Here is a 25,401-nt window from a genome sequence, read left to right as displayed (position 1 = left end):
CTGGCTCGCTCGCTTGCTCTCATATCTGGCTCACTCGCTTGCTCTCTTGTCTGGCTCACTCTCTTATCTGGCTCGCTCGCTCTCATATCTGTCTCGCTCGCTTGCTCTCATGTCTGGCTCGCTCGCTCTCATATCTGGCTCGCTCGCTTGCTCCCATGTCTGGCTCGCTCGCTTGCTCTCATGTCTGGCTCGCTCGCTCTCATATCTGGCTCGCTCGCTTACTCTCAATCCTGGCTCGCTCACTCTCATATCTGACTCGCTCGCTCTCTTATCTGGCTCGCTCGCTCATCTGGCTAGCTCGCTCTCATATCTGGCTCGCTTTCTTATATGGCCCGCTCGCTCGCATCTCTGGCTCACTCGCTTGCTCTCATATCTGGCTCGTTCGCTTGCTCTTATATCTGGCTCGCTCGCTTGCGCTCTTGTCTGGCTCGCTCTCTTATCTGGCTCGCTCGCTCATCTGGCTAGCTCGCTCTCATATCTGGCTCGCTCGCTTGCTCTGATGTTTGGTTCGCTTGCTCTCATATCTGGCTCGCTTGCTCACATATCTGGCTTGCTCGCTTGCTCTCATGTCTGGCTCGCTCGCTCTAATATCTGTCTCGCTCGCTTGCTCTCTTGTCTGGTTCGCTCTCTTATCTGGCACGCTCTCATATCTGGCTTGCTCGCTTGCTCTCATATCTGTCTCGCTCGCTTGCTCTCATATCTGGCTCGCTCGCTTGCTCTCTTGTCTGGCTCGCTCTCTTATCTGGATCACTCGCATATCTGGCTCGCTCGCTCTCAAATCTGGCTCGCTAGCTTGCTCTCATATCTGGCTCGCTCGCTTGCTCTCATATCTGGCTCGCTCGCTCTCATATCTGGCTCGCTTGCTTGCTCTCTTGTCCAGCTCGCTCTCTTATCTGGCTCGCTCGCATATCTGGCTCGCTCGCTCTCACATCTTACTCGCTCGCTCTCATGTCTGGCTCGCTCGCTCTCATATCTGGCTCGCTCACTTACTCTGATGCCTGGGTCGCTCGCTCTCATATCTGGCTCGCTCTCTTGCTCTCATGTCTGGCTCACTCGCTCTCATATCTGGCTCGCTCGCTTGCTCTCTTGTTTGGCTCGCTCTCTTATCTGGCACGCTCTCATATCTGCCTTGCTCGCTTGCTCCCATATCTGGCCCGCTCGCTTGCTCTCATATCTGGCTCGCTCGCTTGCTATCTTGTCTGGCTCGCTCGCTTTCATATCTGTCTCGCTCGCTTGCTCTCTTGTCTGGTTCGCTCTCTTATCTGGAACGCTCTCTTATCTGGCTCGCTCGCATATCTTGTTCGCTAGCTCTCACATCTGGCTGGCTCGCTTGCTCTCATATCTGGCTCGCTCGCTCTCATATTTGGCTCACTCGCTTGCTCTCTTGTCTGGTTCGCTCTCTTATCTGTCTCGCTCTCATATCTGACTTGCTAGCTTGCTCTCATATCTGGCTCCCTTGCTTGCTCTCATATCTGGCTGGCTCGCTTGCTATCTTGTCTGGCTCGCTCGCTCTCATATCTGGCTGGCTCGCTCGCTCTCTTGTCTGGCTCGCTCGCTCTCATATCAGGCTCGCTCGCTTGCTGTCTTGTCTGGCATGCTCTCTTGCTCTCATATCTGGCTCGCTCGCTTGCTCTCTTATCTGGCTCGCTCTCTTATCTGGTTCACTCACATATATGGCTCGCTCGCTCTCAAATCTGGCTCGCTCGCTTGCTCTCATATCTGGCTCACTCGCTTGCTCTCTTGTCTGGCTCACTCTCTTATCTGGCTCGCTCGCTCTCATATCTGTCTCGCTCGCTTGCTCTCATGTCTGGCTCGCTCGCTCTCATATCTGGCTCGCTCGCTTGCTCCCATGTCTGGCTCGCTCGCTTGCTCTCATGTCTGGCTCGCTCGCTCTCATATCTGGCTCGCTCGCTTACTCTCAATCCTGGCTCGCTCACTCTCATATCTGACTCGCTCGCTCTCTTATCTGGCTCGCTCGCTCATCTGGCTAGCTCGCTCTCATATCTGGCTCGCTTTCTTATATGGCCCGCTCGCTCGCATCTCTGGCTCACTCGCTTGCTCTCATATCTGGCTCGTTCGCTTGCTCTTATATCTGGCTCGCTCGCTTGCGCTCTTGTCTGGCTCGCTCTCTTATCTGGCTCGCTCGCTCATCTGGCTAGCTCGCTCTCATATCTGGCTCGCTCGCTTGCTCTGATGTTTGGTTCGCTTGCTCTCATATCTGGCTCGCTTGCTCACATATCTGGCTTGCTCGCTTGCTCTCATGTCTGGCTCGCTCGCTCTAATATCTGTCTCGCTCGCTTGCTCTCTTGTCTGGTTCGCTCTCTTATCTGGCACGCTCTCATATCTGGCTTGCTCGCTTGCTCTCATATCTGTCTCGCTCGCTTGCTCTCATATCTGGCTCGCTCGCTTGCTCTCTTGTCTGGCTCGCTCTCTTATCTGGATCACTCGCATATCTGGCTCGCTCGCTCTCAAATCTGGCTCGCTAGCTTGCTCTCATATCTGGCTCGCTCGCTTGCTCTCATATCTGGCTCGCTCGCTCTCATATCTGGCTCGCTTGCTTGCTCTCTTGTCCAGCTCGCTCTCTTATCTGGCTCGCTCGCATATCTGGCTCGCTCGCTCTCACATCTGGCTGGCTCGCTTGCTCTCATATCTGGCTCGCTCGCTTGCTCTCTTGTCTGGCTCGCTCTCTTGTCTGGCTCGCTCTCATATCTGGCTTGCTCGCTTGCTCTCATATCTGGCTTGCTCGCTTGCTCTCTTGTCTGTCTCGCTCTCTTTTATGGCTCACTCGCATATCTGGCTCGCTCGCTCTCACATCTGGCTCACTCGCTTGCTCTCTTGTCTGGCTCACTCTCATATCTGGCTCGCTCGCTCGCATATCTGGCTCGCTCGCTCTCATATCTTGCTCGCTTACTCTCATGCCTGGCTCGCTCACTCTCATATCTGGCTCGCTCGCTTGCTCTATTGTCTGGCTTGCTTGCTCTCATATCTTGTTCGCTCGATTGCTCTCATGTCATGCTCACTCGCTCTCATATCTGGCTCGCTCGCTTGCTCTCTTGTCTGGCTCGCTCTCTTATATGGCTCGCTCGCATATCTGGCTCACTCGCTTGCTCTAATATCTGGCTCGCTCACTTGCTCTCATATCTGGCTCGCTCGCTTTCATATCTGGCTCGCTCGCTTGCTCTCATGTCTGGCTCGCTTGCTCACATATCTGGCTTGCTCGCTTGCTCTCATGTCTGGCTCGCTCGCTCTCATATCTGTCTCGCTCGCTTGCTCTCTTGTCTGGTTCGCTCTCTTATCTGGCACGCTCTCATATCTGGCTTGCTCTCATATCTGGCTCGCTTGCTCTCATTTCTGGCTCGCTCTCTTGCTCTCATATCTGTCTCGCTTGCTTGCTCTTTTGTCTGGTTCGCTCTCTTATCTGGCACGCTCTCATATCTGGCTTGCTCTCATTTGTGGCTCGCTCTCTTGCTCTCATATCTGTCTCGCTCGCTTGCTGTCTTGTCTGGCATGCTCTCTTGCTCTCATATCTGGCTCGCTCGCTTGCTCTCATATCTTGCTCGCTTGCTCTCTTGTCTGGCTCGCTCTCTTATCTGGTTCACTCACATATCTGGCTTGCTCGCTCTCAAATCTGGCTCGCTCGCTTGCTCTTGTCTGGCTCACTCTCTTATCTGGTTCACTCGCATATCTGGCTTGCTCTCATATCTGGCTCGCTTGCTCTCATGTCTCATTCGCTCGCTCACATATCTGGCTTGCTCGCTTGCTCTCATGTCTGGCTCGCTCGCTCTCATATCTGTCTCGCTCGCATGCTCTCTTGTCTGGTTCGCTCTCATACCTGGCTTGCTCGCTTGCCCTCATATCTGGTTCGCTCGCTTGCTCTCATTTCTGGCTCGCTCTCTTGCTCTCATATCTGGCTCGCTCGCTTGCTGTCTTGTCTGGCAAGCTCTCTTGCTCTCATATCTGGCTCGCTTGCTTGCTCTCATATCTGGCTCGCTCGCTTGCTCTCTTGTCTGGCTCGCTCTCTTATCTGGTTCACTCACATATCTGGCTCGCTCGCTCTCAAATCTGGCTCGCTCGCTTGTTCTCATATCTGGCTCGCTCGCTTGCTCTCTTTTCTGGCTCGCTCTCTTATCTGGTTCACTTGCATATCTGGCTAGCTCGCTCTCATATCTGGCTTGCTCGCTTGCTCTCATGTCTCGCTCGCTCGCTCACATATCTGGCTCGCTCGCTTGCTCTCATGTCAGGCTCGCTCGCTCTCATATCTGGATCGCTCGCTTGCTCTCATATCTGGCTTGCTCGCTTGCTCTCATATCTGGCTCGCTTGCTTGCTCTCTTATCTGGCTTGCTTGCTCTCATGTCTCGCTCGCTCGCTCACATATCTGGCTTGCTCTCATGTCTGGCTCGCTCGCTCTTATATCTGTCTCGCTCGCTTGCTCTCTTGTCTGGTTCGCTCTCTTATCTGGCACGCTCTCATATCTGGCTTGCTCGCTTGCTCTCATATCTGGTTCGCTCGCTTGCTCTCATATCTGGCTTGCTCTCATATCTGGCTCGCTCGCTTGCTCTCTTATCTGGCTTGCTTGCTCTCATGTCTGGCTCGCTGGCTCTCATATCTGGCTTGCTCGCTTGCTCTCATGTCTGGCTCGCTCACTCTCATATCTGGTTCGCTCACTTGCTCTCATGTCTGGCTCACTCGCTCTCATATCTGGCTCGCTCGCTTGCTCTCTTGTCTGGCTCGCTCTCTCATATGGCTCGCATATCTGACTCACTCGCTTGCTCTCATATCTGGCTCGCTCGCTTGCGCTCTTGTCTGGCTCGCTTGCTCTCATGTCTGGCTCGCTTGCTCTCATATCTGGCTCGCTCGCTTGCTCTTATGGCTGGCTCGCTCTCATATCTGGCTCGCTCGCTTGCTCTCATGTCTGGCTCGCTCCCTCTCATATCCGGCTCGCTCGCTTGCTCTCTTGTCTGGTTCACTCTCTTATCTGGCTCGCTCTCATATCTGTCTCGCTCGCTTGCACTCGTGTCTGGCTCGCTCGCTCTCATATATGGCTCGCTCGCTCTCATATCTGGCTCGCTCGCTTGCTTTCATGTCTGGCTTGCTCACTCTCATATTTGGCTCGCTCGCTTGCTCTCATGTCTGGCTCGCTCACTCTCATATCTGGTTCACTCGCTTGCCCTCATGTCTGGCTCACTTGCTCTCATATCTGGCTCGCTCGCTTGCTCTCATATCTGGCTCGCTCTCTTATCTGGCTCGCTCGCTCGCATATCTGGCTCGCTCGCTCTCACATCTGGCTAGCTCACTTGCTCTCTTGTCTCTCTCGCTCTCTTATATGGCTCGCTCGCATATCTGGCACGCTTGCTCTCACATCTGGCTCTCTCGCTTGCTCTTATATCTGGCTCACTCTCTTATCTGGCTTGCTCGCTCGCATATCTGGATCGCTCGCTTGCTTTCATATCTGGCTCGCTCTCATGTCTGGCTCGCTCGCTCTCATATCTGGATCGCTCGCTTGCTCTCATATCTGGCTCGCTCGCTTGCTTCCTTGTCTGGCTCGCTCTCTTATCTGCCTCGCTCTCTCTCACATCTGGCTTGCTCGCTTGCTCTCATATCTGGCTGGCTCGCTTGCTCTCTTGTCTGGCTCGCTCTCTTATCTGGCTCGATCGCATATCTGGATCGCCCGCTCTCACATCTGTCTCGCTCGCTTGCTCTCATATCTGGCTCGCTCGCTTGCTCTCTTGTCTGGCTCGCTCTCTTATCTGTCTCGCTCTCACATCAGGACGCCCCATCATTTCAGGAATCAATTCTCTCACCTCCAACCTTTCCCAGTATATAGATATTTTATTACAGCCTCTTGTCATCACTTCACCTGCCTATCTCCGTGACACCACCGACTTCATAAATTCCACAATTAGTATCCCCTGGAAAGACTCCTATTGCTTTTTAACAATGGACATAACATCTCTGTACACAATAATAGATCATGACCAAGGCATACAGGCTGTATCTTTTTTCTTAGACTCAGATCCCACAATGCCAACTGCACAAAAAAAGTTCCTCCTAAATAGTATCAAATTTATACTTCACCACAATTACTTTTCATTCAATAATCGCATCTATAAACAGGAACAAGGCACAGCGATGGGCACGCGTTTCGCACCCAGTCTGGCAAATCTTTTTATGAGTCATTTTGAACAGCTGTTTATCTATACACACCCTCTATTCCATCACTGCATTATTTACAAAAGGTTTATTGATGATATATTCATCATCTGGGATACCGACCTTAACTCTCTTAACACATTCATTCTTGATCTGAACAATAACACTCGGAATCTCCACTTCACTCACAACATTTACTCTAATAATGCAGAATTCTTGGATGTTATCGTCTTTCACAACCCTGATAATTCCATCAACACCAAAACCTACTTCAAATCAGTTGATAGCAACAGCTATTTGGATTACAGTAGTTCCCACTTCCACAAATGGTTAAATAATATTCCGTATGGTCAATACAAGCGGATAAGAAGAAATTGTACACAATTGTCAGATTACACCCTGCAAAGTAAAATCCTAACCAAGAGATTTAAATCTAAAGGCTACCCAATATCCTTAATTTCAAACAGTTGCCAGAAAGCAAGAGCTCTAGACCAACAGACCTGTCTACTATCTTCAGAAACAAAAAATGCTTCCCGAAAAAATACTGTTTTTTCCTGCAACTTCATAACCACCTACACAAGTGACCATAAAAACATCAACAAGATTCTAAAAAAACATTGGAATACCCTCAAACTAGACCCGTACCTAAAGGATATCATTACACCCAACCCACATGTCATTTACCGGAAAAACAAATCCCTTAAAAATATTTTAGCCCCCAGTCGCCTAAAGAATCTTAAAATTGCAACTTCTATACTCCCTTCTATGCCCCCGATAACAGGTAGCTATCGTTGTAACACCGCAAGATGCAAATGCTGCCATTCTATTAGCCATGCTAAAAAAACATTCAAATCTAATATAACCCAGGAGATATTCAACATAAAAACCTTCATGAATTGTAATACGTCATTCACCATCTACCTGTTGGAATGTTCCTGTTCCCTCCAATACATAGGACGCACCATCCAAACCCTGCGCTGCCGCTTAAATAAACATAGATCTAATGTAACAAATGGATACAGTCTCCACAGTGTGTCAAGGCATGCTGCGGTGGTGCATGATTGCCGTTTTTCAGACTTTCGAATTACCCCAATAGAACACATCACAGAAGATACCAATCAAAGATACACGAGTTTACACCGCCGGGAAAACTACTGGATATTCCGTTTCCAAAGTTTACAACCATCAGGTCTCAATGAGTATATCGAACATGTAACTTAAGTTGGAATAGCACTACATTGTCTCTCATAACCATAGTATTCAACTACACATTCTCCCGTCTAACTAGTCTTTATCATCCTGACTTACAATCAGATTGGGTATTCCCAGTACAACACTTACCTTGAATTTTCCGCATCACCCAATCCACTCCAAACTGGTTGCTATCCCCCAGGTGACCTTTTGTTTACATCCTCGTCAAGAGCATACGCCGTGCTGCCAACCGATTGGCTATTGATTTCTAGCCACACCCCCCTCTTTTGCCTGATTGGCTACATACGCATCACAGCTCCTTTTTTAAATTTAGATTAGTCCTCTAAACATGTCATGCGATTCTATGCTGTTTTTTCAACCAAACATAGGTTTTATTCATTCATACTAACCCTGTCTTGACATGTCCTGATACCCTATTGGTTTGGTACACTCTAAGCCTCCCAATGGGTTACGCTGTCTTGCGTCCCAAGCCTCCTTTTGGGTCTTTCTCCAACATGACTGACGTCATTCTTCTACACATCTGCAATCTGAAGAAGGGATATGCTAATCCCGAAACGCGTTATTGCTCGCATGCATTTGGACATTTGTTTTATTTATAATTTTAAATAAACCACTTTTAACCTCCATCACTATTTCGACTGAACCTTTGTGGACCAAGCAGCGCCGGACCTAAGGGCCTCCTTTTTCTCTCCATAATCCATCGCTCTCACATCTGGCTCGCTCGCTTGCTCTCATATCTGGCTAGCTCGCTTGCTCTCTTGTCTCTCGCTCTCTTATATGGCTCGCTCGCATATCTGGCTCGCTCGCTCTCACATCTGGCTCACTCGCTTGCTCTCTTGTCTGGCTCACTCTCATATCTGGCTCGCTCGCTCGCATATCTGGCTCGCTCGCTCTCATATCTTGCTCGCTTACTCTCATGCCTGGCTCGCTCACTCTCATATCTGGCTCGCTCGCTTGCTCTATTGTCTGGCTTGCTTGCTCTCATATCTGGTTCGCTCAATTGCTCTCATGTCATGCTCACTCGCTCTCATATCTGGCTCGCTCGCTTGCTCTCTTGTCTGGCTCGCTCTCTTATATGGCTCGCTCGCATATCTGGCTCACTCGCTTGCTCTAATATCTGGCTCGCTCACTTGCTCTCATATCTGGCTCGCTCGCTTTCATATCTGGCTCGCTCGCTTGCTCTCATGTCTGGCTCGCTTGCTCACATATCTGGCTTGCTCTCATGTCTGGCTCGCTCGCTCTCATATCTGTCTCGCTCGCTTGCTCTCTTGTCTGGTTCGCTCTCTTATCTGGCACGCTCTCATATCTGGCTTGCTCTCATATCTGGCTCGCTTGCTCTCATTTCTGGCTCGCTCTCTTGCTCTGATATCTGTCTCGCTTGCTTGCTCTTTTGTCTGGTTCGCTCTCTTATCTGGCACGCTCTCATATGTGGCTTGCTCTCATTTCTGGCTCGCTCTCTTGCTCTCATATCTGTCTCGCTCGCTTGCTGTCTTGTCTGGCATGCTCTCTTGCTCTCATATCTGGCTCGCTCGCTTGCTCTCATATCTTGCTCGCTCGCTTGCTCTCTTGTCTGGCTCGCTCTCTTATCTGGTTCACTCACATATCTGGCTCGCTCGCTCTCAAATCTGGCTCGCTCGCTTGCTCTCTTGTCTGGCTCACTCTCTTATCTGGTTCACTAGCATATCTGGCTCGCTCGCTCTCATATCTGGCTCGCTCGCTTGCTCTCATGTCTCGCTCGCTCACATATCTGGCTTACTCGCTTGCTCTCATGTCTGGCTCGCTCGCTCTCATATCTGTCTCGCTCGCATGCTCTCTTGTCTGGTTCGCTCTCTTATCTGGCACGCTCTCATATCTGGCTTGCTCGCTTGCTCTCATATCTGGTTCGCTCGCTTGCTCTCATTTCTGGCTCGCTCTCTTGCTCTCATATCTGGCTCGCTCGCTTGCTGTCTTGTCTGGCAAGCTCTCTTGCTCTCATATCTGGCTCGCTTGCTTGCTCTCATATCTGGCTCGCTCGCTTGCTCTCTTGTCTGGCTCGCTCTCTTATCTGGTTCACTCACATATCTGGCTCGCTCGCTCTCAAATCTGCCTCGCTCGCTTGTTCTCATATCTGGCTCGCTCGCTTGCTCTCTTTTCTGGCTCGCTCCCTTATCTGGTTCACTTGCATATCTGGCTAGCTCGCTCTCATATCTGGCTCGCTCGCTTGCTCTCATGTCTCGCTCGCTCGCTCACATATCTGGCTCGCTCGCTTGCTCTCATGTCAGGCTCGCTCGCTCTCATATCTGGCTTGCTCGCTTGCTCTCATATCTGGCTCGCTCGCTTGCTCTCTTATCTGGCTTGCTTGCTCTCATGTCTCGCTCGCTCGCTCACATATCTTGCTTGCTCGCTTGCTCTCATGTCTGGCTCGCTCGCTCTCATATCTGTCTCGCTCGCTTGCTCTCTTGTCTGGTTCGCTCTCTTATATGGCACGCTCTCATATCTGGCTTGCTCGCTTGCTCTCATATCTGGTTCGCTCGCTTGCTCTCATATCTGGCTCGCTCGCTTGCTCTCTTATCTGGCTTGCTTGCTCTCATGTCTGGCTCGCTGGCTCTCATATCTGGCTTGCTCGCTTGCTCTCATGTCTGGCTCGCTCACTCTCATATCTGGTTCGCTCACTTGCTCTCATGTCTGGCTCACTCGCTCTCATATCTGGCTCGCTCGCTTGCTCTCTTGTCTGGCTCGCTCTCTTATATGGCTCGCATATCTGGCTCACTCGCTTGCTCTCATATCTGGCTCGCTCGCTTGCGCTCTTGTCTGGCTCGCTTGCTCTCATGTCTGGCTCGCTTGCTCTCATATCTGGCTCGCTCGCTTGCTCTTATGGCTGGCTCGCTCGCTCTCATATCTGGCTCGCTCGCTTGCTCTCATGTCTGGCTCGCTCCCTCTCATATCCGGCTCGCTCGCTTGCTCTCTTGTCTGGTTCACTCTCTTATCTGGCTCGCTCTCATATCTGTCTCGCTCGCTTGCACTTGTGTCTGGCTCGCTCGCTCTCATATATGGCTCGCTCTCATATCTGGCTCGCTCGCTTGCTTTCATGTCTGGCTTGCTCACTCTCATATCTGGCTCGCTCGCTTTCTCTCATGTCTGGCTCGCTCACTCTCATATCTGGTTCACTCGCTTGCCCTCATGTCTGGCTCACTTGCTCTCATATCTGGCTCGCTCGCTTGCTCTTATATCTGGCTCGCTCTCTTATCTGGCTCGCTTGCTCGCATATCTGGCTCGCTCGCTCTCACATCTGGCTAGCTCACTTGCTCTCTTGTCTCTCTCGCTCTCTTATATGGCTCGCTCGCATATCTGGCACGCTTGCTCTCACATCTGGCTCTCTCGCTTGCTCTTATATCTGGCTCACTCTCTTATCTGGCTTGCTCGCTCGCATATCTGGATCGCTCGCTTGCTTTCATATCTGGCTCGCTCTCATGTCTGGCTCGCTCGCTCTCATATCTGGATCGCTCGCTTGCTCTCATATCTGGCTCGCTCGCTTGCTTCCTTGTCTGGCTCGCTCTCTTATCTGCCTCGCTCTCTCTCACATCTGGCTTGCTCGCTTGCTCTCATATCTGGCTGGCTCGCTTGCTCTCTTGTCTGGCTCGCTCTCTTATCTGGCTCGATCGCATATCTGGATCGCCCGCTCTCACATCTGTCTCGCTCGCTTGCTCTCATATCTGGCTCGCTTGCTTGCTCTCTTGTCTGGCTCGCTCTCTTATCTGGCTCGCTCTCACATCAGGACGTCCCATCATTTCAGGAATCAATTCTCTCACCTCCAACCTTTTCCAGTATATAGATATTTTATTACAGCCTCTTGTCATCACTTCACCTTCCTATCTCCGTGACACCACCGACTTCATAAATTCCACAATTAGTATCCCCTGGAAAGACTCCTATTGCTTTTTAACAATGGACATAACATCTCTGTACACAATAATAGATCATGACCAAGGCATACAGGCTGTATCTTTTTTCTTAGACTCAGATCCCACAATGCCAACTGCACAAAAAAAGTTCCTCCTAAATAGTATCAAATTTATACTTCACCACAATTACTTTTCATTCAATAATCGCATCTATAAACAGGAACAAGGCACAGCGATGGGCACGCGTTTCGCACCCAGTCTGGCAAATCTTTTTATGAGTCATTTTGAACAGCTGTTTATCTATACACACCCTCTATTCCATCACTGCATTATTTACAAAAGGTTTATTGATGATATATTCATCATCTGGGATACCGACCTTAACTCTCTTAACACATTCATTCTTGATCTGAACAATAACACTCGGAATCTCCACTTCACTCACAACATTTACTCTAATAATGCAGAATTCTTGGATGTTATCGTCTTTCACAACCCTGATAATTCCATCAACACCAAAACCTACTTCAAATCAGTTGATAGCAACAGCTATTTGGATTACAGTAGTTCCCACTTCCACAAATGGTTAAATAATATTCCGTATGGTCAATACAAGCGGATAAGAAGAAATTGTACACAATTGTCAGATTACACCCTGCAAAGTAAAATCCTAACCAAGAGATTTAAATCTAAAGGCTACCCAATATCCTTAATTTCAAACAGTTGCCAGAAAGCAAGAGCTCTAGACCAACAGACCTGTCTACTATCTTCAGAAACAAAAAATGCTTCCCGAAAAAATACTGGTTTTTCCTGCAACTTCATAACCACCTACACAAGTGACCATAAAAACATCAACAAGATTCTAAAAAAACATTGGAATACCCTCAAACTAGACCCGTACCTAAAGGATATCATTACACCCAACCCACATGTCATTTACCGGAAAAACAAATCCCTTAAAAATATTTTAGCCCCCAGTCGCCTAAAGAATCTTAAAATTGCAACTTCTATACTCCCTTCTATGCCCCCGATAACAGGTAGCTATCGTTGTAACACCGCAAGATGCAAATGCTGCCATTCTATTAGCCATGCTAAAAAAACATTCAAATCTAATATAACCCAGGAGATATTCAACATAAAAACCTTCATGAATTGTAATACGTCATTCACCATCTACCTGTTGGAATGTTCCTGTTCCCTCCAATACATAGGACGCACCATCCAAACCCTGCGCTGCCGCTTAAATAAACATAGATCTAATGTAACAAATGGATAGTCTCCACAGTGTGTCAAGGCACGCTGCGGTGGTGCATGATTGCCGTTTTTCAGACTTTCGAATTACCCCAATAGAACACATCACAGAAGATACCAATCAAAGATACACGAGTTTACACCGCCGGGAAAACTACTGGATATTCCGTTTCCAAAGTTTACAACCATCAGGTCTCAATGAGTATATCGAACATGTAACTTAAGTTGGAATAGCACTACATTGTCTCTCATAACCATAGTATTCAACTACACATTCTCCGGTCTAACTAGTCTTTATCATCCTGACTTACAATCAGATTGGGTATTCCCAGTACAACACTTACCTTGAATTTTCCGCATCACCCAATCCACTCCAAACTGGTTGCTATCCCCCAGATGACCTTTTGTTTACATCCTCGTCAAGAGCATACGCCGTGCTGCCAACCGATTGGCTATTGATTTCTAGCCACACCCCCCTCTTTTGCCTGATTGGCTACATACGCATCACAGCTCCTTTTTTAAATTTAGATTAGTCCTCTAAACATGTCATGCGATTCTATGCTGTTTTTTCAACCAAACATAGGTTTTATTCATTCATACTAACCCTGTCTTGACATGTCCTGATACCCTATTGGTTTGGTACACTCTAAGCCTCCCTATGGGTTACGCTGTCTTGCGTCCCAAGCCTCCTTTTGGGTCTTTCTCCAACATGACTGACGTCATTCATAGCCCAATAAGTATAAAATAATACATATGCGCATTTAAATCCTGTTGTGATCATATCAGTATTAATCTGTATAATCCACATATTCATAATTCTTTTGTATCGTAAGACGTTACATGATTTTAAGTAGTAATGTTCCCCGATCCCGTTCCGGTATGAACACACGCCCCCTGACCTTGAACATCGATTTGGCGCTTTTTCACCGTCTATTTAAAGGTTCATGCTTGTCATCTTCTACACATCTGCAATCTGAAGAAGGGATATGCTAATCCCGAAACGCGTTATTGCTCGCATGCATTTGGACATTTGTTTAATTTATAATTTTAAATAAACCACTTTTAACCTCCATCACTATTTCGACTGAACCTTTGTGGACCAAGCAGCGCCGGACCTAAGGGCCTCCTTTTTCTCTCCATAATCCATCGCTCTCACATCTGGCTCGCTCGCTTGCTCTCATATCTGGCTCGCTCGCTTGCTCTCTTGTCTCTCGCTCTCTTATATGGCTCGCTCGCATATCTGGCACGCTTGCTCTCACATCTGGCTCTCTCGCTTGCTCTTATATCTGGCTCACTCTCTTATCTGGCTTGCTCACTCGCATATCTGGCTCGCTCGCTTGCTTTCATATCTGGCTCGCTCTCATGTCTGGTTCGCTCGCTCTCATATCTGGATCGCTCGCTTGCTCTCATATCTGGCTCGCTCGCTTGCTCTCTTATCTGGCTCGCTCTCTTATCTGTCTCGCTCGCTTGCTCTCATATCTGGCTCGCTTGCTCTCTTGTCTGGCTCGCTCTCTTATCTGCCTCGCTCTCTCTCACATCTGGCTTGCTCGCTTGCTCTCATATCTGGCTCGCTCGCTTGCTCTCTTGTCTGGCACGCTCTCTTATCTGTCTCGCTCTCACATCTGGCTCGCTCGCTTGCTCTCATATCTGGCTCGCTCGCTTGCTCTCTTGTCTGGCTCATTCTCTTATCTGGCTCGCATATCTGGCTTGCTCGCTTGCTCTCTTGTCTGGCTCGCTCTCTTATTTGTCTCGCTCGAATATCTGGCTCGCTCGCTCTCATATCTTGCTCGCTCGCTTGCTCTCATGTCTGGCTTGCTCGCTCTCATATCTGGCTCGCTCGCTTGTGCTCACTTCTGGCTCGCTTGCTCTCATATCTGGTTCGCTCGCTTGCTCTCTTGTCTAGCTTGCTCTCTTATATGGCTTGCTCGCTCGCATATCTGGCTCACTCGCTTGCTCTCATATCTGGCTCGCTCGCTTGCGCTCTTGTCTGGCTCGCTCGCATATCTGGCTCACTCACTTGCTCTCATATCTGGCTCGCTCGCTTGAGCTCATATCTGGCTCGCTTGCTCTCATGTCTGGCTCGCTCTCATATCTGGCTCGCTCGCTTGCTCTCATGTCTAGCTCGCTCGCTCTCATATCTGGCTTGCTCGCTTGCTTTCATGTCTGGCTCGCTCTCATATCTGGCTCGCTCGCTCTCATATCTGTCTCGCTCGCTTTCTCTCTTGTCTGGTTCGCGCTCTTATCTGGCTTGCTCTCATATCTGGCTTGCTCGCTTGCTATCATATCTGGCTCGCTTTCTCTCTTGTCTGGCTCGCTCGCATATCTGGCTTGCTCGCTTGCTATCATAACTGGCTCGCTAGTTCTCATATCTGGCTCGCTCGCTTTCTCTCATATCTGGCTTACTCGCTATCTCTTTTGTCCTGCTCGCTCTCTTATCTGGCTTGCTCGCTCGCATATCTGGCTAGCTCGTTCTCATATCTGACTCGCTCTCTTGCTCACTTGTCTGGCTCGCTCACTTATATGTCTCGCTCGCATATCTGGCTCGCTCGCTTGCTCTCATGTCTTGCTCGCGTTCATATCTGGCTTGCTAGCTTGAACTCATTTCTGGCTCGCTTGCTTGCTCTCATGTCTGGCTCTGCTTCTGACAAGGCTGTTCTTTGGTGGGCCTAGGCGACATCACAATCTCCATGGTTACTTACACAACAAAGGTGAGATGTTATTTACACCTGGCCACGCCAAAGGTATTGAGTAGCATATCACAGTGCTAAGGGTCCTGGATGCAACAATCTTACAATGGAGAATAGCTGTGCTGAGTTTGTCAAGTGCACCCATGTTGTTTGCAACTCCATCAATACACACATATGTATGTATGTATGTACATAGGCGTGCGCAGCCTATTGCATTAGGGTGTGCACCCTAAAGCACAAACTCACGCTGCGCGTGTATATATATATATATATATATATATATATATATGCACACAGTTACTATAGTTCCCCCACATTAGGTGCAGTATAGTTCCCCCACATTAGGTGCAGTATAAGTCCCGCCACACTAGGTGCAGTGTAAGTCCCACCACATTAGGTTGGCAGTATAGTTCCCCACATTAGGTTGGCAGTATAGTTCCCCCACATTAGGTGCAGTATAGTTCCCCCACATTAGGTGCAGTATAGTTCCCCACATTAGGTGCAGTATACTTCCCCCACATTAGGTGCAGTACAGTTTCCCCACATTAGGTTGGCAGTATAGTTCCCCACATTAGGTGCAGTATAGTTCCCCCCACATTAGGTGCAGTACAGTTCCCCCACATTAGGTGCAGTACAGTTCCCCCACATTAGGTGCAGTACAGTTCCCCCACATTAGGTGCAGTACAGTTCCCCCACATTAGGTGCAGTACAGTTCCCCCACATTAGGCTGGCAGTATAGTTCCCCTACATTAGGTGCAGTATAGTTACCCCACATTAGGTGCAGTATAGTTCCCCCCACATTAGGTGCAGTACAGTTCCCCCACATTAGGTGCAGTACAGTTTCCCCACATTAGGTGCAGTACAGTTCCCAAACATTAGGTGCAGTACAGTTCCCCCACATTAGGTGCAGTACAGTTCCCCCACATTAGGCTGGCAGTATAGTTCCCTACATTAGGTGCAGTATAGTTCCCCCACATTAGGTGCAGTATAGTTCCCCACATTAGGTGCAGTATAGTTCCCCCACATTAGGTGCAGTATAGTTCCCCCACATTAGGTGCAGTATAGTTCCCCCACATTAGGTGCAGTATAGTTCCCCACATTAGGTGCAGTATAGTTCCCCACATTAGATGCAGTATAGTTCCCCCACATTAGGTTGGCAGTATAGTTCCCCACATTAGGTGCAGTATAGTTCCCACATTAGGTGCAGTATGTTCCCCCACATTAGGTGCAGTATAATTTGCCACATTACGTGCAGCATAGTTCCCCACATTAGGTGCAGTATAGTTCCCCCACATTAGGCTGGCAGTATAGTTCCCCTACATTAGGTGCAGTATAGTTCCCCCACATTAGGTGCAGTATAGTTCCCCACATTAGGTGCAGTATAGTTCCCCCACATTAGGTGCAGTATAGTTCCCCACATTAGGTGCAGTATAGTTCCCCACATTAGGTGCAGTGTAGTTCCCCCACATTAGGTTGGCAGTATAGTTCCCCACATTAGGTGCAGTATAGTTCCCACATTAGGTGCAGTATGTTCCCCCACATTAGGTGCGGTATAATTTGCCACATTACGTGCAGTATAGTTCCCCACATTAGGTGCAGTATAGTTCCCCCACATTAGGTGCAGTATAGTTCCCCCACATTAGGTGCAGTATAGTTCCCCACATTAGGTGCAGTATAGTTCGCCACATTAGGTGCAGTATAGTTCCCCCACATTAGGTTGGCAGTATAGTTCCCACATTAGGTGCAGTATGTTCCCCCACATTAGGTGCAGTATAGTTCCCACATTAGGTGCAGTATAGTTCCCCACATTAGGTGCAGTATAGTTCCCCACATTAGGTGCAGTATAGTTCCCCCACATTAGGTTGGCAGTATAGTTCCCCACATTAGGTGCAGTATAGTTCCCACATTAGGTGCAGTATGTTCCCCCACATTAGGTGCGGTATAATTTGCCACATTACGTGCAGTATAGTTCCCCACATTAGGTGCAGTATAGTTCCCCCACATTAGGTGCAGTATAGTTCCCCCACATTAGGTGCAGTATAGTTCCCCACATTAGGTGCAGTATAGTTCCCCACATTAGGTGCAGTATAGTTCCCCCACATTAGGTTGGCAGTATAGTTCCCACATTAGGTGAAGTATGTTCCCCCACATTAGGTGCAGTATAGTTCCCACATTAGGTGCAGTATAGTTCCCACATTAGGTGCAGTATAATTCGCCACATTAGGTGCAGTACAGTTCCCTACAAAATAGACATGGAGGCCACCAGCATCTGGGGGTGCTACCTTCCTACTGGCAGGAATAGGGGGTTAATATGAGGGTACTACCTTCTTACTGGGGGGGGGGGTTTAATCTGGGGGTACTACCATCCTACTGGGGGGAGGGGGTTAATCTGGGGGTACTACCTGCCTACTCGGGGCACCAGATTAACCCCCTCCCCACCTGTAGGAATGCAGTACCCCCAGATTAACCCTATCCCCCCCACCCTGTTAGAAGGTAGTACCCCCTGCTTACCCCCTCCCCCCCAGTAGGATGGTAGAACCCCCCAGTTTAACCCCCTCTCCCCCCCTGTAGGAATGAAGTACCCCCCAGATTAACCCTATCCCCCCAGACCCAGTAGGCAGGTTGAAAGAACATTCACTCACTCAGCGCGGTAATCCTGCGAACCGCGTACCGTCACGTCACGCTCTGGGGCCGGCGTCCTTGAATACAGCGTGACGTCCTGATGGTCATGTGACGGCAGTAACGCGCCATCACATGACCGGACCAACTGAAGGTGAGCCAGAGCGGAGCGGGGCACAAACAGGAGCAGGAGGCAGCGCTGTGCGGTGCGCCTGACGGACAGGCGCACCGCACAGCGGGGGGGGGGGCGGGGGTCTGGGCTGGTGAAGGACGGTCGGGCACAGATGGGGGGTGCTGCGGAGCGTCTTGGTGTCACCCGGTGCGGGCCGCACCCGGGTCGCAACGCCAATGGATTAAGGTGTGCCTGGGCACACCCGGCACACCCCGTGCGCACGCCTATGTGTATGTATGTGTATCTATCTATCTATCTCTATATATATATTTATCTCTCTCTCTCTATATATATATATATTTTTTATTTTCTTTTTTTATATATATATATATATATATATATATATATATCAAAAGCAAAGTAGAAGCGGCACTCCAAAATATCAATAAAGCGTGGATTTATTCACACATCTGTGCAGAAAGCGACATTTCGGCTCGACAATAGAGCCTTTCTCAAGCATGCTTGAGAAAGGCTCTATTGTCGAGCCGAAACGTCGCTTTCTGCACAGATGTGTGAATAAATCCACGCTTTATTGATATTTTGGAGTGCCGCTTCTACTTTGCTTTTGATATTACTTGGGAATTGGTCTGTTCCTGAAGCTCTGGAATCCTTGAGCAAGGTGCTCCCCTTCATCTAAATTTTATATATATACATGCTTGAAAAAGATGGCGGGATGCCGTCGAAACGTCGCATCTGATATGGGTCAATAAATCCCAATTTTTGCACTTTACTACTGGGTGTGCTGCTATATTTTCTGCATCTTGGATTATCTGAGCTGTATGCGATTGGGACTGCTATCCTTGCCTGCACCCCAAGACTTGCAGAATACGTGGTTGTGCTGCCTACCCTCTACATTTATATATATATATAGATAGATAGATATATATATATATATATATATATATATATATATATATATAGAAAGAGAGAGAGAGAGAGAGAGAGATAGAGAGATGGAAACACGTTTTTAAACATGTTTTCACCTTTTTTTACCTTCTTTTTTTTCTTCTCTCCATGTTTTCCTTCTTTCCTCCTTTTTTCCTATGCTGCTGCTTCTTATTTTTCTTCTTTTTCAGACCCTATCATTGCACTATTGCTTATTCAATACCACCAGCAGATGGAGACACTATATTACAACATTAGTTGTGAGCAGCAGTATGTACAAACAAATGCCTCATAGCTGATGTCCTATCCATTATTGCAATGGATGGCTGGCTGGCAACATTTGTTTTTATTATTCCAATACCACAGTACCAATGCATGGTCAATCAACAGCAATGACACCCCCATGTCAATTAACAAGATTCAGCACCCACTACCTGAAAGACAGCTACCTATCATGTCATGTCCAACCTGCACAGGTGTGCTGGTTGCTGAGCTTATTCCATTAAAGAGGACATTCAGCAGCAGCAGCAGCAGTCCTGTGCCTGGTCGCTCCAACAGGGGCCAGACACAAGCGGCACCACCTATTGTCTTTTGCCTGCAGTAAGGGCCCACTGGACTAGCCAGCAAGCAGCTGAAGCAGCAAATAAACAGGTAATCTTTCTTTCCAACACTGAAACCTGGTGGTGCACTTAATCTATGGTATCAGATAGGTGACAGATCATATATTAACCTCTTCAGGACATAGGGCGTATGGATACGTCCTGCATCCCGAGTCCTTAAGGACCGAGGGCGTATCCATACGCCCGTGGGAATTCCGGCCCCCACCGCTAGCCGGTTGGGGACCGGAGCCGGATGCCTGCTGAAATCGTTCAGCAGGCATCCCGGCATATCGCCCAGGGGGGTCATTATGCCCCCCCATGTCGGCGATCGCCGCAGATCGCTGGAAAATTCAGTCCAGCGATCTGCGGCGATTCCGGGTCAATCGGGTATCCAGTGACCCGATGACCCGGAATTACTGGCTGTTCGGGGCCGTCTCTGACGGCCCCGAACAGCCAGAGCCTGCAGGGGTGATGTGGCACTGGTGCCACCTCACGATCGCCCTGATTCGTCGGCCGGATTACCGGCCGACCAATCAGGACGCCTGCTGCGGGTGTCACTCCCGCACCCGCTCCGCCCCTCTTCCGGAGGACGTGAGCGGGTGCGGGACGTGCACCCCGGGTGCTGGGGACCCCGATCCCCGGCGCCCCTGTTGGGATCGGGGCCCCAGGAGCAGCTGCAGCGGCGGGACTGACCTGCAGCGTCTGGATCGTTGGAGGTGAGTGACAGCCTCCTGCTGTTGCTTAGCAACAGCTCCCAGCATGCAAAAAGGGCATGCTGGGAGCTGTAGTTATGCAACAGCAGGAGGCAGACCACCACAACTCCCAGCATTGCCTTATGGGCATGCTGGGACTTATGGTTTTGCAACAGCTGGAGGCACATTCTTTCTATGGAAAAGTGTACATTCAGCTGTTGTATAACTACAACTCCCAGCTTGCACAAACAGCTAAAGTGCATGCTGGGAGTTGTAGTGGTGCATCTGCTGGTTGCATAACTACAACTCCCAGCATGCCCGTTGGCTGTCGGTGACTGCTGAGAGTTGTAGTTTTGCAACAGCTGAAGGCACACTGGTTGTGAAACTCAGAGTTTTTTTTTACCTAACTCAGTGTTTCACGACCGGTGTGCCTCCAGCTGTTGCAAACTACAACTCTCAGCAGTCACCGTACACCATGCACCGTACATGCTGGGAGTTGTAGTTTTGCAACAGCTGGAGGCACACTGGTTGTGAAACACTGAGTTAGGTCACAAACTCAGTGATACATAACCAGTGTGCCTACAGTTGTTGCAAAACTGCAACTCTCAGCAGTCACCGACAGCCAACGGGCATGCTGGGAGTTGTAGTTATGCAACAGCTGGATGTCCCCCCCAATGTGAACGTACAGGGTACACTCACATGGGCGGAGGATTACAGTAAGTATCTGGCTGCAAATTTGAGCTGCCGCAAACTTTCTGCTGCAGCTCAAATTGCCAGCGAGAAACTACTGTGAACCCCCGCCCGTGTGACTGTACCCTAAAAACACTACACTACACTACCACAAAAAATAAAATAAAAAGTAAAAAACACTACGTATACACATACCCCTACACAGCCCCCCTCCCCTCCCCAATAAAAATGAAAAACGTCTGGTACGCCACTGTGTCCAGAACGGAGCCTCCAGCTGTTGCAAAACAACTCCCAGTATTGTCGGACAGCCGTTGACTGTCCAGGCATGCTGGGAGTTTTGCAACAGCTGGAGGCACCCTGTTTGGGAATCACTGGCGTAGAATACCCCTATGTCCACTCCTATGCAATCCCTAATTTAGGCCTCAAATGCGCATGGCGCTCTCACTTTGAAGCCCTGTCGTATTTCAAGGCAACAGTTAAGGGTCACATATGGGGTATAGCCGTACTCGGGAGAAATTGTGTTACAAATTTTGGGGGGTATTTTCTGCTTTTACCCTTTTTAAAAATGTACAATTTTTGGGAAAACAACCATTTTAGGTAAAAAAAAATTTTTTTTTTTTACATATGCAAAAGTCGTGAAACACCTGTGGGGTATAAAGGTTCACTTAACCCCTTGTTACGTTCCCCGAGGGGTGTAGTTTCCAAAATGGTATGCCATGTGGGTTTTTTTTTTGCTGTCCTGGCACCATAGGGGCTTCCTAAATGCGGCATGCCCCCAGAGAAAAATTTGCGTTCAAAAAGCCAAATGTGACTCCTTCTCTTCCGAGACCTGTAGTGCGCCAGCAGAGCACTTTTCACCCCCCATATGGGGTGTTTTCTGAATCGGGAGAAATTGGGCTTCAAATTTTTAGGGGTATTTTCTGCTATTACCCTTTTTAAAAATAAAATTTTTGGGGGAAAACAAGCATTTTAGGTAAAATTTTTTATTTATTTTTTACATTTGCAAAAGTCGTGAAACACCTGTGGGGTATTAAGGTTCACTTTATCCCATGTTACATTCCCCGAGGGGTCTAGTTTCCAAAATGGTATGCCATGTGTTTTTTTTTTTTGCTGTTCTGGCACCATAAGGGCTTCCTAAAGGTAACATGCCCCCCAAAAACCATTTCAGAAAAACGTACTCTCCAAAATCCCCTTGTCGCTCCTTCCCTTCTGAGCCCTCTACTGCGCCCGCCGAACACTTTACATAGACATATGAGGTATGTCCTTACTCGAGAGAAATTGGGCTACAAATACAAGTAAAAATGTTGTCCTTTTACCCCTTGTAAAAATTCAAAAATTGGGTCTACAAGAACATGTGAGTGTAAAAAATGAAGATTGTGAATTTTCTCCTTCACTTTGCTGCTATTCGTGTGAAACACCTAAAGGGTTAAAACGCTGACTGAATGTCATTTTGAATACTTTGGGGGGTGTAGTTTTTATAATGGGGTAATTTATGGGGTATTTCTAATATGAAGACCCTTCAAATCCACTTCAAACCTGAACTGGTCCCTGAAAAATACTGAGTTTGAAAATTTTGTGAAAAATCGGAAAATTGCTGCTGACCGTTGAAGCCCTCTGGTGTCTTCCAAAAGAAAAAACACGTCAATTTTATGATGCAAACATAAAGTAGACATATTGTATATGTGAACCAAAAAAAATGTATTCGTAATATCCATTTTCCTTACAAGCAGAGAGCTTCAAAGTTAGAAAAATGCTAAATTTTCAAATTTTTCATCAAATTTACGGATTTTTCACCAAGAAAGGATGCAAGTATCGACAAAAATTTACCACTATGTTAAAGTAGAATATGTCACGAAAAAACAATCTCGGAATCAGAATGATAACTAAAAGCATTCCAGAGTTATTAATGTTTAAAGTGACAGTGGTCAGATGTGCAAAAAACGCTCCGGTCCTTAAGGCCAAAATGGGCTCCGTCCTGAAGGGGTTAAACTGATAAAAACAGACTTTTTTATTTTATTTTTTTTTTTTTAAACCTTCAGGTTTGAATTAAAACTTAATCGTTCAGGTTTACTTCACGTTTGCCTCTCAGATTTACTGAACTTAGTCACAATTCACCAAACTCATTAGGTTACTTTATCAACATATAACAAAATACACCCAAAAACAAAGTACATAGCATAACAACACACCACCCTCATACCCTCACCACGTGTCTCCATTTTAAAAACTTCCAAGTCCCCTCCGCATCATCCTCTCCAAATCTCTTCTTATCCCACAAATATATGCGAAGTTAAGGAACATCCAATAAGGCAGCGATGCGAAAATAATATATAACTTTTATTCTGATTCTGTATCTAAAATACGAAAATTGTAAAAGTCCATAACTGGCAGTATAATTGGTCAACACAGGACCGTGCTCAAAAGATGGGTATAGGGTAACAGGTGAGTACCTATATCTAAATAGTCCTACCTCATCCTAGGACTATCCCTCACTACGTTTAGTGTGGGTGAGGGTGGGGTTTAGTGATTTCCACTCGCAGGTGGTTGGCTAATTATTCTCTCATACTCCTGTCCAACGCGTTTCTCCCACTTGTTTTAGGGGTTCATCAGGGAACCGAGGAGGAGATACTAGGCTACCAGTATATAATCATATCACACCAGGGTACATAGAAATAGGTATATATGGACTAAGTTCAAATCAGTAGATAGTCAAGATCAATAGATGGTCTAATACCGACCAGATAAACAATAAATAGAAGAGATAGATGTGTCAGTCAGTCACTGGCAAGTTGGAACCACAGTTGATGTCCAGATTGGTAAGTTTGCAGTCCGAAACAGTCATTCGGAGTGCTGTATACACCGTCAAAGAGTCCAAAGTCAGTCTAATAACCACAAGCCACCATATCATAACTTTAAATTCAGTAAAACATAAAGATTATTTATATGTAACACCACAGCCATATATGTGTCATCACATCCATGTAGGTTCCAATATTGGCAATAGCATAGAGTGGTTGTTACTTCCACACATAAATATAGTGCCACTCAGGTTCTATGCATATGTAGATGAACTTGGTTTTGAATAACCATGTATGAAGGCTTGGGTGGTTAATTCTCCTGTGTAGACTGGCGGTGTTTATTGTTTATACTCTGGACCATGTGATCCCATCACATCCAGTGATGTCCAAGCACCTAGAGGCCAAGGATAGGGCCCCAAAGTGGAAGGTCTAATTAGACCTTAGATGGCAATCTGTCAGTACATCCACCAGGGCATTATCATTTGCTGGGATCACATGGTCCAGAGTATAAACAATAAACACCGCCAGTCTACACAGGAGAATTAACCACCCAAGCCTTCATACATGGTTATTCAAAACCAAGTTCATCTACATATGCATAGAACCTGAGTGGCACTATATTTATGTGTGGAAGTAACAACCACTCTATGCTATTGCCAATATTGGAACCTACATGGATGTGATGACACATATATGGCTGTGGTGTTACATATAAATAATCTTTATGTTTTACTGAATTTAAAGTTATGATATGGTGGCTTGTGGTTATTAGACTGACTTTGGACTCTTTGACGGTGTATACAGCACTCCGAATGACTGTTTCGGACTGCAAACTTACCAATCTGGACATCAACTGTGGTTCCAACTTGCCAGTGACTGACTGACACATCTATCTCTTCTATTTATTGTTTATCTGGTCGGTATTAGACCATCTATTGATCTTGACTATCTACTGATTTGAACTTAGTCCATATATACCTATTTCTATGTACCCTGGTGTGATATGATTATATACTGGTAGCCTAGTATCTCCTCCTCGGTTCCCTGATGAACCCCTAAAACAAGTGGGAGAAACGCGTTGGACAGGAGTATGAGAGAATAATTAGCCAACCACCTGCGAGTGGAAATCACTAAACCCCACCCTCACCCACACTAAACGTAGTGAGGGATAGTCCTAGGATGAGGTAGGACTATTTAGATATAGGTACTCACCTGTTACCCTATACCCATCTTTTGAGCACGGTCCTGTGTTGACCAATTATACTGCCAGTTATGGACTTTTACAATTTTCGTATTTTAGATACAGAATCAGAATAAAAGTTATATATTATTTTTGCATCGCTGCCTTATTGGATGTTCCTTAACTTCGCATATATAGCATAATTTCTCTCTCCAAGGGCATCTTTATCAATACACCCTATTAGTGAGAAGTCTCATGGGGAAAGGGGTGTTCTTATTGAAGAATAATTTCCCAGTGATATATTATCCCACAAATATACAGTATGCAATCTATCTAATATCATTCTCATACACTATTCAACCGACACATCCTTCTTCTTAAATACCGTATTTATCGGGGTATACCACGCACCCTCATTTTACCAAGGATATTTGGGTTAAAAAAGTTGTTTACCCAAATATCCATGGTAAAATGAGGGTGCGTGTGTGCGCGTGTATACCCCGATACACCCCCAGGAAATGCAGGGCGAGAGAGGCCGTCGCTGCCCGCTTCTCTCCGCCTGCCTTTCCTGGGTTCTAGAGCCC

The sequence above is a fragment of the Hyla sarda genome, chromosome 2, assembly GCF_029499605.1.
Source record: "Hyla sarda isolate aHylSar1 chromosome 2, aHylSar1.hap1, whole genome shotgun sequence".
Lineage (NCBI taxonomy): Eukaryota > Metazoa > Chordata > Amphibia > Anura > Hylidae > Hyla > Hyla sarda.
This window is presented reverse-complemented; position numbering follows the sequence as displayed.